At 38.2% G+C, this 18,822-nt stretch overlaps 2 long non-coding RNA genes across 4 annotated transcripts; one reads left to right on the top strand and one right to left on the bottom strand.

Annotated features, from left to right (window-relative positions):
• The first annotated feature begins 1,411 nt into the window (after positions 1 to 1,411).
• On the top strand, positions 1,412 to 10,273 carry LOC132609139 (uncharacterized). Its single transcript, XR_009570707.1, has 2 exons — positions 1,412 to 1,688; positions 10,001 to 10,273. It is a non-coding gene; the product is annotated as an uncharacterized LOC132609139 (long non-coding RNA).
• On the bottom strand, positions 1,911 to 5,051 carry LOC132609140 (uncharacterized). 3 transcript variants are annotated; one of them, XR_009570709.1, is made up of 3 exons: positions 2,623 to 4,993; positions 2,292 to 2,528; positions 1,911 to 2,222 (listed from the first exon to the last, which is right to left on the bottom strand). It is a non-coding gene; the product is annotated as an uncharacterized LOC132609140 (long non-coding RNA). The 3 variants fall into 3 exon arrangements; XR_009570710.1 differs by having other exon boundaries at positions 2,292 to 2,477; positions 2,623 to 4,984; XR_009570708.1 differs by having other exon boundaries at positions 2,292 to 5,051.
• Positions 10,274 to 18,822: the final 8,549 nt, after the last annotated feature.

The following is an 18,822-nucleotide window of genomic DNA, read 5'->3' as shown; positions in this document are numbered from 1 at the left end:
CGGTAATTAATTGTGAATTTATTTTTACCGGTCAGTGATGATCAAAATAATACATCAACCATTAATTCATCAAGAACTTATTAACAACGACAAAAATCTATTTTCACGGTTTATCGCTAACAATAAATGATTTCCCACGCTACATTTACTCATTCATGCTAATATAAATTAACACAAACTTCAGTTTCTTTACAAACAAAAAAAAAAAAAAAAATTCAAGTAAAAGCCTCAATTTGCTTTTACACTGCCTTCTATAATAAACTCTTTTTCTTTTTCAAGAGATTTGATAAATTGTCCCAAAGAAAATAACAATCACTGCATGGCAAGGGGATACATGAATAATGTCATAGAAATTGCACCAGCACGATTTATTTCTCCTCGAAGGCTTTCAAGTGCTCCAAAATTAGAGACAATTGCAGAAGAAGAATATAAAGCTGGTCAAGTTTTTATTGAGAAGAAAGTATTATATGTTCTCTTGCTTTCGGTCCTTGCTTATACATTGATCAACAGATACACTATGGTGTAGTTAATATAGGAGGAACATTATTTTGTTCCAAATTTTGACACACATTTATTTTTCTCATGTACTTCATCATTACAATAAGAATGCTTATATAATTTATAGTGAAGATTGAGTTTTGTTCTAAATGCATCGTGTATGTGTATATTTATGAATGACCATTCTTATAGCTATATCTTTCTTTTTCTTTCCCCCTGAAATTATATTTGATTTTATCTGAAGTTCAAAATTGATAGACTACTAAAAAGTCTCTTTGGCTATTTACATTTTAGGAGGTACAATAGGATGACAAAGTTTCTTAATGAATTAGATATTTTCCTTTATTGTGTAGATTAAGATGTTGTAGTTGATTTGTGTCTCATATTATTTTGAACTATTATGTTGTTTATACATATGTTAGTATGCTATATACTTTTTTTCCACATTTCAACGAACTTCCTAAGATTTTTGATGTATATTTCGGAATAAACTCCAAAAGATATATAGCAAAAACTAATAACATTAAGGATTTTAGAGTGGAACTTGCATATATTGTAATTTGGGTGTAACCACCATGGGGATTGATTATGCATTTATTATAAATCTTGTTTAGTGGTGGGGAAGGGGGGGGGGGGGTTATACTAGATCATCTTTCTCTTTATCTTGTTTTCTTTTCTCCTAATTATATTTTTTTAATGCACAAATAAAAGAAGATGAAACAAATATATGTTTGGCATAATATATACATGGATAGACACTCAAACTTGACGTCAATTGTAAACACTCCAACTTTTATAATACACATCTAGACATCTCAACTTGGATTAAGTTGACTCGTAAACTGACCCATCGCACATACCATTATGTGTGAGTTATACCCGACCTTAGGCGCGTTAGAGCTCTCATCTACAGTCTCTACGTTAAACATTTGAGAAGTGACTATTATGCTCTTAATGAACCCCTCTTATATTTATGCACAATTCTCAAATCAAATTCCCACCTAAACCTAATCCCTTATCTCTCTAACAATTATTTCTTTCCCATCTTCACCAATTTCTACCCAATTCTTAAATGCAAATGGAATCTCAAATTTTTTTCTTTTTGTCATTGTGGAAAAAGAGCTATAATGAAGATTTCTTAGTCACTAAACAACCCAAGTCGTTGGTTTCTTGGATGTGAAGATGGTCGGGTATGGTTACATTTTAAATGATTTTTTTTAGTTTAAATTCGAGTACCCAAGATTCAATTTTTACGATGATTTTGTAGTTCTTAAATACATTGGATGCAAGTTTTTTAGGTGGTGTAATGTTTATTATCCTGAACAGGCTAGAATTTTTATTCTGGGATTACGAAAGAGAATAAGAAAACATGAAGCTAGTCAACACCGACAAAGTAGTTAATACACCAAGCATACATCAACATAATCAACCTTTAGATAGTGTAAATGGCAAGTCTAAATGCTAACATACATCAAAATAACCCAAAGGAAGGCTGTCCAACAGAAACCACATCAACTAGCCATCTCGTGATTGAGTTGAACTCTTATTTTTAGACTTGGTTTGCATCTTTTTGGGTGCTGCATTTGCTGAAGTTGGTTCCCAGTAATAGCATTTTTCCCTTTCCATTCCAAATCAAATGGCTTGAATCCAAAATCAATATTTATTAGTGATGCATCCTTTAAAGTTGTCCCACTTGAGATAACTCTTTCAATTGGTCTCTTAAACTGTAAATTTCGTAAATATTATACACTATAAATAAAGATGTAAGAAAATTAGCTATTAGATATACATACATTACTGACTTGTCTTCCAGATTGTATGTCTGTTTAAACACCAAATTTCATGTCTCTTGTTCTTTTTCTTCCAAATGAAGCAGATACTGCTTTTGTAGTTGCATCCATTGATGTAGCAGTTGAAGAACCAACTATATGTCTTCTTGTTCCTCTAACTCTTGAAATTTCTTAACATAAAGAAGAGGACTGTTGAGTGTTAGGTTGAGTCATTGTCCTTGATTTAGTGGTCGTAGTTGGCTATTGAGAGGGATATACATATAGGAAAAAGAGTTGGAAGTCTAAAAAGGATTAAATTAAAAAACTGAAAAGAAAAAAAAAAGAAAATGCTTACCCCTGATTTGCAGTCCTTTTTGTTGTGCCCAACTTGATGACAACTGAAACATGTCATTGTGACTCCTTTTTTTAATGCTTTCCTTCATTTTTTTTCTTGGTTCATCATTGTCTTTTCTTCTACATCTTTTGAATCTCCCAGCCATTGACTTCACATCAGAAGGCTTCTTGGTGGGTTATTGATTTTAGGCCACATTATCATATCAGGGATTGGTTGTATTAAGTACATATAAGCACTTAGGAATGTTATTTTTTCTATACCAATGCTCCACATAGTCTTCTGGTTCTTCCGTAATGTGAAACAAGGCACAAACTAGATTCTGGCAAGGGATACCCCTCAACTGCCACAACCTGCAGCTAATGTTTTCCTAACCATATCAATTGTGTGACTATAATCACCTTTCTGAACCTCAAATGAGTGTCATCATTCCAATTCACCTTGAGTCTCCTACCAACAACTTAGTTTTCTCGTAAAACTAGTATTGCCATGGGTGAGATGTCATTGACCCAAGTTTTAGCAAAATTCAATCATATCTCCATGCCTATCCATCAACTTATGTCTAATATCTTCAAGCATACTAATCACAGATATGTATCTAAGACCAACCATCTAAGACTTAAATGTTCTCACATATTATTTTCCACCACATCATACTTAGCTCTTTCACTAAACATAGTCCTACACCAGTATTCTTTATTATAGATAAGTAACAACTGACATATTTTGTGTCAAAGTTTCCCAAATATTTAAATTATTCTCTCAATTTTACCTTAAAACTAGTCTTGGCACACCATCAAAATGCTTTTCTCCTTTCTTCACCTCTCCAATATTTTTTATTAGTTTGTCCAAATATGTCTTGCACACATTCTTCTTTCAGCAATAGGAAGTAAATCAGAGACAATTGATTCAAAACCTTAATAAGCAGAACAATGCGTTTATGGGCAAACATTGAAGCAATAACAGTTAATAAAAAATGTATAACGGAAATTGGTAGAACAATTTTTTTTAAAAAAACGTCAAAATAATTTTTAAAATAAATTGGCAAAACAATTAATTAAAAATTGGCAAAACTGTTTTTTTTTTTTTAAAAAAAAAAAAAAGGAAGAAAAGCATACTTTTCGCATGTCAGGCATCACCAAGCTTCAAATCTTGAATGAGATAGCTTAAGGACCAACTCCAAAAGTGTTTAGTTTCTTGGTTTGTTTCCATTTCTTCCAACAACTACTAATAGTTATCCTCTACAAGTCTTTCGGAAAACATCCATTTAACCCTATGATCTTCCTACAACCTTCTAGCTATCCATTCTTCTGCAGCAAAGCATACATAAAAGTATTTGAACAACTGTTTGCCAGGGACTGTCTCAGTTCTAACCCAACAAAAAGTCTCAGAATTTGTGCTCTTAATCATATTTTCAAGATTTCAATCATCCATGAACTTGATGATAACTCTCATTTTGGTCTTAGCAGATTGATCTTCCCACTTGTAACCCCCAATCTGTTCTTATTTCTCTTGAGATTTATGAACTCTAATGTCAGGTTAAGATATTATGTCCTTCATCTTTCTAGCAACATTTGTGGCAGAGCATAGCTTGTTGATGTTCTTTGTAATACATTTATGAGCTGGATAATACTTTTTCAATCCCTGAGTCTTTATCCAAGCTACACTTTCCCGAACATTCTACCCTTACTATATGAGGTTCATTGGATCTTAGCTTTAATTGAACATTCTCTTGAATAGAATAATCAGCCACAACTTTTCTGAACTGTATTGCACATTCAAATATCATTCGCAAATCAAAGAAAGAAATGACAGAAGCATCATCATATCATAACTTTCTACTTTTTTCTTCTGGAAGGTAAATCAACATCTGATTGTGCCAGGACATCTAGCTCTTCATCAATATCTTCACTTGCAACATCTGATGAATCAAAGAAGTGCTCATTACCACCCAATGTATCATATTTGTATGCCTTGATCTTGAAATAGTATTCAGATAACCTATCTCCATCAGCTTCTTCAAGCTCAACTACTTGAAGCTTAAAAGTTTTTTTAGGTCTCTTTTGTGACTTTGTAGCTTCACTTCTCTTTTGTTCCCTTAAATTTTCTCTAGAAGCTCTCAATTCTTCATCAACTTCACGTTCATCCTTACCCGGAACACCATCTAAGTCTCTTTCTTCAAAGTCAAGAATGTCACTATCACTACTATTTTCTTCCTCAACTTGTTGAACTCTAGCTGCCTCATTTAAGATCTCATTTATATCCCCCTCAATATGTGAAGTCCTAGAGCTACTCTGATTTCTTTATTATTTTTTTTCACCAACCAGTGGTCCCAAAACAATGCCAGTTGTGGGCCCCCCTTCTTCAATATTCACATGTTTTAGGTACAACCTAAATAATAACTCAATCCTTAAATTTTTAACACAATTATATTATTGGCTCACTTTCCAACAAGACAAATTTACGGTAGTAGGGTCTTCAACATAAAGAGCTTTAACTTCATCATACCCTATGTCCTTTGTATAAGATTTCAGCTCGGACAAAGACAAATGGTCCTCATCTATGGTAAACACAACTTTCTTCAATTCTGACACTATGGATCTTCAAAAACTTACCTCCATGGTGAAAAGTCACAATAATATGATCACCCATGTGACAAATTTTCTGAAAAAGAGCAAAATTTATAGTCAATATTTCCTTCCCTTTGGCAGATAAAAAAGTCCTAGCCTTTACACAAAATTGTCGAAAGCATCATTTCAGAAGGGCAAAAGTAAAGCTTCAAACAATAAAATTGAGGTAGAAGAATAGCTAAAATTGAATGTAGATCATTGTTTTAAAAGGCAATGTCAGGACTCGCCGCGGGGCTCGTCTCGGGGTAGGGCAGTGGCAAAACGCCTTGGGGCTAACGTGCGAGGCTTAGTTCCTATGAGGCTTACGCCCTAAGCGCCCAAACCGTACGCCCTAAACACGCCTAACGCCCAACACCCAGGGCTCGCCTAACAGTTCTTACACAAATTATATTTTAAATTCCTTAATTAAAATCATTCACCCTCATAATTGTTTAACAAAATAATGATACTTAATAGTTTTTCATCTATAGAAATAGAAGATTGGGTGTAACTCATATAACAAGTCGTAGTATTGGATATTTACTATTTGAGAACGTCGTGAGGGTGAATATCACTTAATTTTAAAAAAAAAAACACATAGCGGAATTGTATATTTTCACTTGTCATTGGTCATAAGTCCTATGTATCAGAATTATCATATAATTTTATTTTTTGTTCATGAAGAAGTTATGTTTTAATTGTAATATTGATAAATTTTATTGATTAGTTGCTTATAGGGAGATAAAATGAATAGTATGATAGTAATAGTGTTTTAAGAAACTCTGTTTTTTTCCGTGTTTAAAAGTTAAAATGTTAGAATTGATTTGCATTTCATAATAGCTTTTATTCCATTTTATTGTTTATACTTGTAAAATTATGTTATATATAATTACAAGTTATAAGCGGTGTATAATGGATTGCTTTGATCATTTTTTTGTGAGGATCAAGCGTGCGCGCGCTCACACACACACACACACACACACACACACACACACACATATATATATATATATTTCATTTATTTACAGTTTTCTTTTATTTTTTTATGTAATTTTACCTATTTAAAAATCTTTATTGTAATTATATTATTTTAAAAAATACTAAAAATTAAATACCCATGGGGCTTACGCCCCGTGCCTCGAAGCTTACGCCTCGTCGAGGCGAATGTAAAACGCCCCGCCTTTTAAAACACTGATGTAGATTACGTAAATTATCAAGCCTTAAACTTAAACATCAATCTTGAATTATGCCCCCACCCCACAGTTCGAAGAGAAGAATCAGTGTGAAATCGGAATTTTGGGGCTTAAGGTTCAGTCAAAATAACTTTACAAGTGTGAATATGTTGCTAGACGATTTCACCTTTTATTTTAACGCCATTTTTTTAATTAAATCCTAATTTTTATATTAATACACGTGTATTTTAGTCATCTGCCTCTAATTGGTTCAGTTATCCACGTAGAAGCGTGTGTAATTCATGCATTAGACCTGCTGCAGATGTGTATTTACAGGGCCAACTTAACCCAAGTTGAGGTGTTATTTTTATTTATTTTTTAACTTAATAGTTCCATCCATATGATGGAGGAGTTTAGGCATGACTCCGACCTATATATTAATGACCCGTTTGGTCGTTTAGGCTCTTTTCACCCTTTTACCCCTGTTGACCCTTCCCCTAGCTCTGTTAGAGTGGTTTTGACCCGCGGGGAAGGGTGGTATGGTTCCCGAGGTAGTCGGGAGAGTCTTGATGGAATTTGAGAAATTTAGGAGCCTTTAAGTTGAATAAGTGAAAAAGAGTTGACTAATAGTTGACTTTTGGGTAAACGAGTCTTTTGAGGATTTTTGTCAGTTCCATTAGTTCCGGAGGGTCGAGTATAACTTGGTAGGGTGTTTGGTTCGGTTCCCGAGGCACTCGAGCGTGTTTTGATCTTTGGGTTGGAAACTTGATTTTGGGGTTTTGGGGGTTGAACGGGTCAAGATGACCTCATTTGAGAATTCCAACGGCGCGGGTGCATTCGTAGCTTGTTTTTACAGTGGGTTGAATGTTTGGTTTGTATCCTGGAGGTCTTAGATGAGTGTCGGGTTTCGAGTTGAACTTTGTGAAAAAACAGAATTTCTAGTTTCTTGTGTGCCGCATATATGGACTTGGGGTCGCATATGTGGGCCCGCCTATACGGGACTTGGTCAGCAAATGTAAGATTGTGAGTTGGCAACTGAGGCTGCATCTGAAGACATTGTCTGTTGATGCGAGATCGCTGGAAATCTGAAACCTTAAATTCCCAAATTCGAAACCATTTCTTTTCATTAACTAAATTGGAGACTTATAGGGTTTTAAGGGGCGATTTTGCTGAACATTTGAGGAATCTTTCATTGGGTAAGTTCCCTAACTTCTTATTTGATTTATGTTACCATTAAATTGGGGATAATCATGTTAGAGAACCATGTTTTGAGTTGGGATTTTGGGGTGATGAACCATAAATTGAATTTTGAACCAAATTTTATCTAAATCAAAGTTTTTGTAACAATCCGTTTGTTCATTATTGCCTTTTTGGTGCTTTTGACCTTTTCCTGAGCCTTGTTAGCTCATATTTAATCCAAGGGGACCGTTGACCTACTTTCCGAGGTCTTTGGATATGATTTGGGTGACTTTATGAGAAATTTGGGCTTTAAGCGAAGAAGAGTTGACTCCAATTGACTTTTGGGTAAACGGACTTTTTTCGGGAATCCGTCTTTTTCGAGAGGCCCGGATGGTCTTTTAGAATTGGTGTGTATATTCGGTTCGGTTCCCAATGCACTCGGGTGTATTTTGAGACTTGGGTTGGGAAGTTAGTTTTGATGTATCGAGGGTTGACTCAGTCAACGAGATATCCGTTGGGAATTCTGAGGCCACGAGTGCATTCGTAGCATATGTTTATTTATGTCTGCATATATGGTTTGTGAGTAGATGGCCTCGGGTAATGGTCAAGATTTCGGGTTGAATTAGTGAAGCTTGGGAGTTTCTGGTGTCTGGTGCCCGCTATGGCGGCGCCAATGCTATAGCGGCTTGTGCATTTTGGGCGGGACCGCTGAAGCGCTAGAGTGGGCACGAAAGCGGGCAGTTAGATTCATTAAATCTATATTAAAAGCCCTAAGTTGTTCATTCAATACCATTCTGACTTTAGAGCTTTTTGGGAGATTCAAGGCTGTTCCTCATAGAAAATCATTGTGGTAAGTTCTTTCACCTTCCTTTCCATTCCATGTTACACTATTCACCTTAGGAATCCATTAAACATGCCAGTTTTCTTAAGAAATGGTGGATTGAATGAGGGTTTTGTGGGTTCTTCATTCTAGGCTATTAAATCTTGAATTATTGACTGGGTTAGCTTCATTAAGCATGGAATTGATGATTAGGAACTATTATTGCATGATTCCTTCCTAATTAGTGGCTAATTATAAAGTTGGAAGTTAGGGTTCATACCCAAATTTGGGGGTTTTGCATAGAGTCTGAATTTAAGTGATTTGTTAGTTCTTCTAGCTTAGAATTGATGGGAATTGATCACCTAGAGCATTAATTTCATGTCAAGACCTATAGATTCCTTATTTCATCTTTTTAGTTCATAAACCCCATTCCATAGGTTGGGATTTGGGTCTTGAATAGAAGTAAGGATTGAATGATGTTTCTTCTTGATTCTAATTTCATAATTCGGATATGATTAGACTTCTATTATCTCGAGGCTCAAAGGAAGGGAAAAGCTAAGGTTTGACTATTGGAGGCTTTGTTGTTCAGTTTTCTAGGTAGGTTACGGTTTACCTTATGGTGAGCCTTCGATTAGCGAAGCGTATGTTTAGATGATATTGTCGGAGAATACGTGTAAACCTTCGGGTCCAAAGTTAGGTTGGATATTGCCTTAGGTTGGGCCTTATTGTATGATTTGGGGGCTAGCCGCACCGTTGGGTTGTTGACTTATCTTGTTCTATTTACTTATTGGCTTGTTGCCACGTTGAGACATCGGATATTGGTAATTAGTGATATATCATGACTATGATATTGTGATACTTTACCTGATTTAATATTGAGATAAGAAACGTGATTCCATTGTAGCTTATTGTGTAGCCTTTTTATTGATATTGCTTGTGTGCCATATATGGTACTGTTTGGGATTGAATTGGTTGTTGATATTACATTGCATCGTATTCATACTCATTTTCATGATACATTGATATTGCATTGTTATGGTACTGAGGATGGAAAGTGAGAAGGAAATACTGATGTGTTAAAACACATTGTATATCGAGTCATCTCTGGGTTGTGTGCGGAATGACTGATATAAGGCTTATAGGTGGGAATGGAGTCATCTATGGGTTGTGTGCGGAGATGTGATGTTGCATCGATCGGAGTGCATGTGTGCGGTGCATATGTATTGTATATTCATCATTCATACATTATTGCATTGCATTGTACCTCTTGATTTTCTGTGATATGGTTGTGAAATGATATTGATATACTGGTTTGAAATGGTTGTACTGAGATTTAGCACAGTTGGGTTTAGATGCTATAACATAGGTGATGACTTGTTGTGATATAATTGTGATATACTGGTTCGGATTGGTCATACTGAGACTTGACACAGTTGGGTTTAGACGCTATAACATAGGTGCTGACTTGTACCATGTTGTTTTACGTGTTTATCTTGCTTTGTTGTCTTTATATATGTTAGCTAGTCTTAGTCGGCCTATGATACTAACACTACTTATTGCTTGTACTGCCCTGCGGTTGCTGCATTCTTTTATTAATGCAGAGTACCAAGTTAGATCTACCTCTACCCCTCATGGCTGATCATCGAGGTTGTTGCCGAGTCTATCCAGGGTGAGCATGAGGACGTTCGCTGCCCGAAGACTCTTCCTATTACTTATGTCTTGCTTTCCATTTTGAGACATGATTTTGAGACTACTTATGTACTATTATTCAGACTTGTAATATTTGGTTTAGATGCTTTTATATGACCAGACCAGATACTGGGTGGATTTCATTTAGTTCAGCACTTAATATCTGTGAGACTTACGTTATTTTACTTACTTCGGTTATTTTCTATCATTTGTGAATGTTGGATTAAGGGTTCGCCTATCGAGGTGGGAAAGGTAGGTGCCCGTACGACTTAGTGAAATTGGGTCGTGACAGTTTTGTTGGGAAATTTCCTAGATTCTAACCATTTAATCATTGTGTAACTGGTTCCTAAGCTTGAATTGCTCTTTTACTTAAGATTTTGATTATGGAAAACAAGGGTTTTTCTTATAAATTGGGTTTTTTGATGAAATAAGGAAATTGATGCTAAATTGAGACTAGTTTGTGATGATAATGGATATATGGACTCCCTAGCTTTTAGGTGGCCTAATTTTCCTATAAATTTCATCTTTTACCCTTGTGGCCTTGGGGTCCCCTTTTAAGGGTAGTTTTTGATTTCGAATGGTATAATGGGTATCGTTAGCCTCGTAACCTAACACGGAATAATTATTTGGTAGACTTTATTGGATCTGAGGCTATGTGAAAAGGAAAGGATTCACCTTGAGGTTTGTGGCACCCGTTCAGCTTTCAAAGTAGGTTACGGCTTACCCTTGGTTAGAATCCGATTAGCGAATCATATGTAAATATTAGTTATTGACGGGGAAAACATGATAGGCCTTCGGGCATTGTGTGGAGATGATTCCAATTAGCTTGGTATCGTCAACTGTTATGTGGGCTTGTCGCCATAGCTGATATACTTGTGATTTGTTTGTACTCATCTCTGTTTCTTGATATCTCACTTGTCATCTAAAAAGAAAGGCTAATATGGATGGATGGATTTGATATGCATTCTATGGTAAATATCTGTTGATTCACTGTTAGTGATGTTATTGAGGCTGATTTCACGCATGGCACTGCATTCCATCTCATCCTTCATATGATATAACTGTGATTCTGACATGATGATAAGTAAGAGAGTGTAGCCTCCGAGGTCTTTGCAGGAGAGCGTAAAAGAGAGATAAGAGCCGTGATTCGAGGTCTTTATTGGAGCGAAATGTGTGCTCGTGATCTAAGGTCATATACCGAAGTGAGAGAGAGTGTGTACAAAGACTTCGCGGGTCCCCTATGGGTCATGGCTATTGAGGAATTGCCCTTAGCATGTGTGTACGGTGGAGAAGAGCCTGTGTGGAAGCTTCATGCATAGAGAAGGGCCTGTGTGGTAGCTCACTGTAATTGTATTGCATTGCATCACTTATCATTCACATTATTCATCTGTTCTTAATTGTTGACTTGATGGCTTATACTTATCATGTGATCTTATACTTGACATGCTTTATGACTTGTCCTTGATTGCTTATCTACTCTACTTGTCTATTTCTTTCTATTTATATATGTGAACTAGTCGTTGTCGATCTATGATACCTACGAGTACGTGTGTTTGTAACATGCTACACTTGTTGCACTTTTTCTTGAGTGTGCAGAGGTTTACTATTGGATCGACATCCCATCCTCGTGAGTGACCTTTCGACCTTCTGATAGAGATTCCAGGATGAGCTAATTTCCAGATCTGTAGCCCGGAGACTCTTCTTTACATATCTGTTCTTTCTTATTCTAAGACAGTATTATTAGACTTGAGATTTATGTTTCCTATTCAGACTATGTATTTATTTAGTAGTGGCTCTTGTACTAGTTTCAGACCAAATTTTTGGGGTTATTTATGTATTAGTATTTCCGCACTATTGATATTAATGTATTGAGACTGTTAGTATACTTTCTGCTTATTTCCGCTTGATGAATGTTAACTAAAATGAGATAGTTTAAGGGAAGTTTTCGCCCACTAGGGGTTTAGTGTGGGTACCCTCACGAGCCACGAATTGGGTCGTGACAAGTTGATATCAGAGCCCTAGGTTCACCGGTCTTACAAGTACAAAAAGCAATGTCTAGTAGAGTCTTGTAGATCGGTACGATGAGCTCCGTACTTATCTGCGAAAGACTATAGGACATTTAGGAAACTTCCAATTCTTTCACTCCTTTCGTGCTATTTTATTCAAATTGGTATCTGACTTCTGTTCCTATTCTCTCACAGATGGTGAGGATATGTGCGACAGTTGCGAGAAATAATGTGCCAGTACTGACCACCTGAGGTCGAGGCCGTGGCTGAGCTAAAGGCCGCTGTAGAGGTAAAGGTCAAGGGGCAGCACCAGTATGGGGTAGAGCACTTGTGGTTGGCCAGGCCCGAGCCAGATCATTATCGCCTGAGCCAGAAATAGGGCATGAGCACGAGCCCATGGATGAGGAGCAGATGAGACCAGCTCAGGCTCAGCCCAAGGTTATTGCTACTCCCATATTGTAGGATCTATTTGTGTCATGACCCAAATTACGGATCGTGCGGGCACCTACCTGATTACCAACTACTAGGTGAACCCTCACCAACCAACCCATTATTGAAACTCATTTTTCCGTTCAATAGTTGATAATCATAAACATTTTGTGAGAAAACATAAATGACACTCTTTATAAAATTAGAGCTTACAATTTTCCGGGACCTAGTCTAGACGTATACAAGAGCTTCTACAATACAGAGGAATAAACTTAAAATAAAATGACACAACTTCTGTCTTGGAACGAGATGCACAGAAGCTGTAGGAAGATGTCCGCCACTCCGATCTATGAAACCTTCAGCAATAACTTGAAGCACATCTACACCCGAAAATGATATAGCAAGAGTAGCATTAGTACACCACACATACTGGTAAGCATCATAAGCCGACTAAGATTAATTCACGCAATACGATATAAAATCAATCAGAATAAACAGCTAGGTACAATCGTAACACCTTTTTAAATCCTACCCATACTTACACTGCTTTGACATAAACATGCTCATATCCCATTACCATGTCAATGCAACACTAGGAAGTAAGGAACAACAGCCAACAAATAGTTACATTCAAGACAGGTTCCTGGAGAAGCTAAGCCACATCAATTTATGAAGTACAAACCTCAACCTCCATATCAACCGACAATAAGTGGGACCACTAATTCTTACCTCTTTCCTCTTTAATTTAACAGACTCGTAATTTGACAAATAGACACGATGACGGCCCACGTCAGATATTATCCAATAATCACTAATCAACTGCAAGTGAAACTAAGTGAAAACAATACAACCAACAACAGTATCTCAACCGTACTCCCAGACCTGAATCATGCTAAATGGAATCACTCCGACATCACCTTCCCTCATTAGTCAATGGATCCATAAAGTTACACGTAAACACAACAACTCAATAATAAGGACAAATCAAGTATGAAATCACCAGAATAAGTCATGATTCAATCTGCTACAGCCAAGACGAGTATCACATCTATCACACGAATGGAAGTAAGTAAAATTTAATGCAACCCTAGTTAGTATCACATCCGTACACATATGATAAATGGTATTGTTTGCCCAAATAGCCATGACCTACAGAGGACCAATGGTGTCCATGTACCACTCGCTCCGGAACTGACCTCGGATCACGAGTCCTTAGTTAGGCCACATTCTCACCCCCTGTCAAATGTGCCTTTTCGTATATATACATATATTCTGTTTCTCATCATAAAGTTTATTTCACGTATCTCCAGTTCATCAGTAAATATGAAATATGATCAGCGAATAATATCACCAGAAAGAGTCATGATTCAATGTACTTCAGCCAAGACGAGTACCACCTCTATCACACGAATGGAAGTAAGTAAAATGTAATGCAACCCTTGTTAGCATCACATCTGTACACACATGCTCGATGGTATTGTTTTCCCCAATAGCCATGACCTGCAAGGGACCCATGGTTTCCATGTATCACTCGCTCTGGAATAGACCTCAGATCACGAGCCCTTATCTAGGCCACTTCTAACCCCCTATCAAATGTGCCTTTTCGTATATATACATATATTTTGTTCCTCATCATAAAGTGTATTTCACGTATCTCCAGTTCATCAGTAAATATGAAATATGATCAGCCAACTATATCAATATCAAGATCACAAGGCATCATGCCACAAGTCATAACAAGACCCAAATAACTTTGTTCATTACTCACACACATATGAAATTTGCTAAATCGCGACATGAATACTCTACTGAAGATATATGCAATTTCTATAAGAGTGACCCTGCCCATTAGTACAACAAGCTCTATAATGGTCAACTCAGTACATATGCGAATTCCCACTATCTAACGTTATCGCTTTAATAACATAAACGCCACCATATCCCCTCAAGACTAAAAATTATTCACTTTGGTCCAACTACTCACTTAGTGGCGACAAGCCCACGTAATTTAACAATGAATACCAATATATCTAAGGTCCAACCGAACTTCATGTCCGAAGACCTAATCATGCTTTCTCCCGTCTGTTCTATAACATATATACGACTTACTAATAAAAGTCTAACTCAAGTAAACCATAGCCTACCTCGAGTCCGAGCAGGTGCCACGAACCATCATGTAGTCTTCATCCTTTGCTTCAAAATTCAGAGACTACAATGGGGTAGTCTTGCTCAGGTCTCTATGCGTTCAGTCCAAAAATTCTCCCAAGTGACGGCTTAGAGAAGGTTTGGTGAAAAAGTGGGATTTAATCCCGTGATAGGGTTTTTAACCGGATCTAGTTCGCTCGGACAGCTGCAGCGGTCTGCTTGTCCACTATGGCGGACTCGATACGGTGGTGCCTGGACCGCTGCGGCGAAGCGGTCCTATCGGGCCCATAACATTTTAACTCCTACCAATTTGATCACGATAAAACAAATATACATAAAAAACTTCCCTGTGGACTAATTTTATAACAAGAAACTTAGTTTTCATACACGGGCTACGGAAGGTCCAATAATGACCAGACGGGTCATTACATCAGATACTAATTCAACAATCGTTCGTCCTCGATCGGCCTTGGGTGGAATGGAATTAGACGGTCATGTCATCCTAAGTGCTATAAGGCCAAAGGAGTTCACACCAAAATCGTGGTACAAATTTTTTTATCTGACGCCTTCGTGCACCAGCGAAAAATTAGTTTGAGTTTGCACTCGAGGTTTATTGCTAACAAACGCTAATATTTCATGCTATCCGAAAAATATATCTGAAGAAAATAATCGAGCTAGGGAAAGGACTGGGTACTATAACCTTTTAATAATACTAGGCCACGTAAGGCCGTACACGTAATTTGAGGAGGCAGACTTGAAGCACATGGTATGGACGAAACTATACAGTCAAAAGGATGGGACGATAAGCTGCTACCGTGGCTCCAGACCGCGGGGGGAGAGATCCCACGAAGTTTGCACATCGCTTACAGTAGTAAGGTTCTCACCATAGCGCTACCTCTATGGCAGTGCCAAACCGCTGCAGCGAAACTGCTTAGGCAGCTTAAGGGGTGGTTCATTCCACCTTTCTAGTCATTATACTCCCTTCTTAACCGTTTCACTCCCCCTACTTCCCACGATTTTCCCTTCTCATTCACTCCCCTAACCCCCTAATCTCCCCCTTCACTCCCATTTTACCCCTTCACACCTCATTCACTCTCTACACTTCACAATCTAAAAAAAAAAGGCAAACTTTAGTGCAAACAAAAAGGATCAAATTTCTTGGCAATACTCTCAAGATATTGCTATTCGAGTTATGTATCCCTCTCTCCCCACTCTAGGAAATGATTTAGAGGTCATTAATTCAAAATTTTCGTGTCTAAATGGTTGGTATAGTAAGAACTTGATTTGTTTTTGTGGGACAAGGGTTTTGACCTCTTGGGGAAGGGATATCTCGAATTGCATCATGTTATTGACATTCACAAAGTCTCAAAATTGTTCATCCTTTAAGGTTACAAGATTTCTGAGGGTGAAACCTTATTGGGGTAGCGGGGTACTTGCAGGAAAGTTTTTTGATAATGCTTGAATTTTTGGATCTATTTATTTTTTTAGAGGTGTTTCATGGGGTGTAAACGACATGCATGTTAACATATTACCTGATCTATGTCAAAATCTGTAGAAATTGGGTCAAAATTTGAGAAGCTATTATTTTTTAGGGAACCGGGGTTTTCTCGCGGGGGAAGATAGGTTCGCCACAGGAAATATCTCCCGCTGGCGCGGACCCGCCATAGCGCTCAGTGGAGTGCTGGTGCGGGCTAAGGGAAATGGGATGTTGGCTATAGCGGTACTCAGGCTCGCCGTAACGGGATTGCTACCGCGATAAAGGTATCGCTGCAGTGGGGTTGCAGAGGCAGAATTTAAAATACAGCACACTTCGCACCTGGGTTGATGTCTTTTTTCTTTTGTTGGTTTTCCTTCATCTGTCCTACATCTAATTACAAATTTATTGTGATACAATACTAACTAACATTGTTTCATTGCGTAGGTACCTACTTTCCTCTGGACAAATGGCCCACCACGAAGAAGCCCCCACCTATGAAAAGTTTCCCACTACCTAAAGCAGAAAGCGCTACATGGAGTAGCAGAGCAAGATATTGTTGGCCGAGCGGAGCTTCGTTATGGATGAAGTGGATTAGTATGCTCCGAAATTTTACAACCGTCTTCAAACCATGGGGTGGCACAAATTGGTGGGGGGTCCCAGGAAATGTAATGCTAATTAGGTCCGAGAGTTTTACGATATGCTCCCTACGGTAGATTGGTCCTCTCCGGATCCGGAGATCCTGATTCGAGGGGTCAGGGTGAAAATTGGGCCTGAGGTGATTAATGTAATCTATGAGATGGAAAATGTCCTAGAAGATGAGATGCTTGCCAAAGATCACGAAGGTAATGGTCCTTGGTTGGTATCTATGCCAGTTCCGGAGAACAAAAGGTGTAAGGTCACTTGGGTTAATAGCTGGACCGGGATCAAGAGTAGCTACTTTTCGATTGACGCTCGCAGGTGGCTGAAGCTTGTGTCTCGCCGAATTCACCCCTTGAGCAACACAACTGATATTACCTAACCCCGAGCATTTGTGGTGGCTTGTGTCATGGGAGGGGTACCGGAGAATGTAGGGAGGCAGGTGATCCTTGAGTGGAAGGCTTTTCTGGCTAATCCAGGTCCGAGTTTGATAATTCCTTCCCTTATTACTATGATGTGCAGGTGAGCCCAGGTGCCTAGGGATCCTACTAATAACATAGTCAACATAAGTGTTGACTTTGATCCACTAAGAGTGAAGGGGTTGAGAAGCCGAAATAAGAGAAGAAAGTTTGATTCTGATGATGATAGTGACGATGATCAGGAGGAGTGTGGGGTTGGGGCTAGCCCTTCATAGCCTCCGGCTCACGGACCATTCGAGCAGATTGAGACAGAAATGGCAGCCATGAAGAGTATGATATTGGGCTTATCCCGGCCTTCCATGGAGGCTGGTTCATCTAGTGCTGCTGCAGGGTGGAGTGGCTTTACTCTGGACGAGGTGAAGAAATACACTGATGCTCAGACAAATATATAGGAGTCAATAGACACTTTGTAGGGCGTCTATATTTCTAAGGCTGAGAACCAAGAAAACCTACGGGCGGACCTTGAGCAGAAGAAGCAGAAGTGGCGGTCTAGGGACAAGTTATTTGCCCGAATGTGGAAGGGCATCAAGAGCATTTTAAAGGCTTTGGACCCCAAGGCGAAGCTCCCCAAGGTGACCAAGGACGACACCCAACAGTTCTCCTTTTTAAGCCGGTCTGAGCTCGACAGTAACTCTTCTAACGGCTCTGGAAATGGTGGTCATAAGGTGACGAGCCGGGACAAGGCGGTGTCCTAGGTGTCCCCCCCTCCCCTCCATTTTTTAATCATGGTTTCCATCACCCATGTAGGGCCTTTATTTCAAACAATGGTTTATTTGTTTTGGGTTTTTTTGGTTGGATGTTTCGTACAATTTCTTTTATTCTTTTCCATATTATCTAAAAAAATAAAAATAAACCTATTACATCATGTTTTGGCACAAATATCATGTTTTGTGTCATATTACATCCTAATCTTATGACTTTTATCGCTTAATTCATGTTGCACTCGTCGTATTTGAACTTATGTCGTTGTTTTCATGTGTATAGGTACGATGACGACAAACGATGGAAACTGTGCTTAAAATGATTGGGTTTCGTAGCATATGACGATTAGATGAGGTGACGAGTCGAAGACCACAAAGGATGAACTAAAAGGAGATTTATTCGACTGAAGAACCTCGCTTTTCTTCCGCATCGCGGGAAGCCTCAGAACATCAGGCCATCCAGTCGCATCGCATGAAGAAAGCGGACAAACCAACTCAGTCATCACCATCTCGCGATCCTTCCACGATGCGGAAGGAGAGCAAGAACCCTCAGTACATTGTGCGATCCTTCCGCGATGCGGAAGGAAAGCAGGGTTCTGCGAAAGTTGTCCCGATTCGACTAGGATTTGGATTCCTTATTTGTTATTCTTACCCTAGCCTATATATAGACGTTTTAATAGCTGAGAACGGTGTGCTGGGATTATTCAAGGATTTGTAAGCCACCGTTCTATTTTTTCTCTCTCTAGGTTATTTTAGTTTTCATCTTTTTTCAACCCTAGTTTATTCATGAACTCTTTTGTCTATGATCGAATCATGAGTAGCTAAACTTCTTAATTCTTGGGTTGTGGCGAAAGACTTGAA

Source organism: Lycium barbarum, chromosome 9, assembly GCF_019175385.1.
Source record: "Lycium barbarum isolate Lr01 chromosome 9, ASM1917538v2, whole genome shotgun sequence".
Taxonomy (NCBI): Eukaryota; Viridiplantae; Streptophyta; class Magnoliopsida; order Solanales; family Solanaceae; genus Lycium; species Lycium barbarum.
The sequence above is the reverse complement of the archived record's forward strand: the minus strand, read 5'-3'. Positions and strand labels throughout refer to the sequence as shown.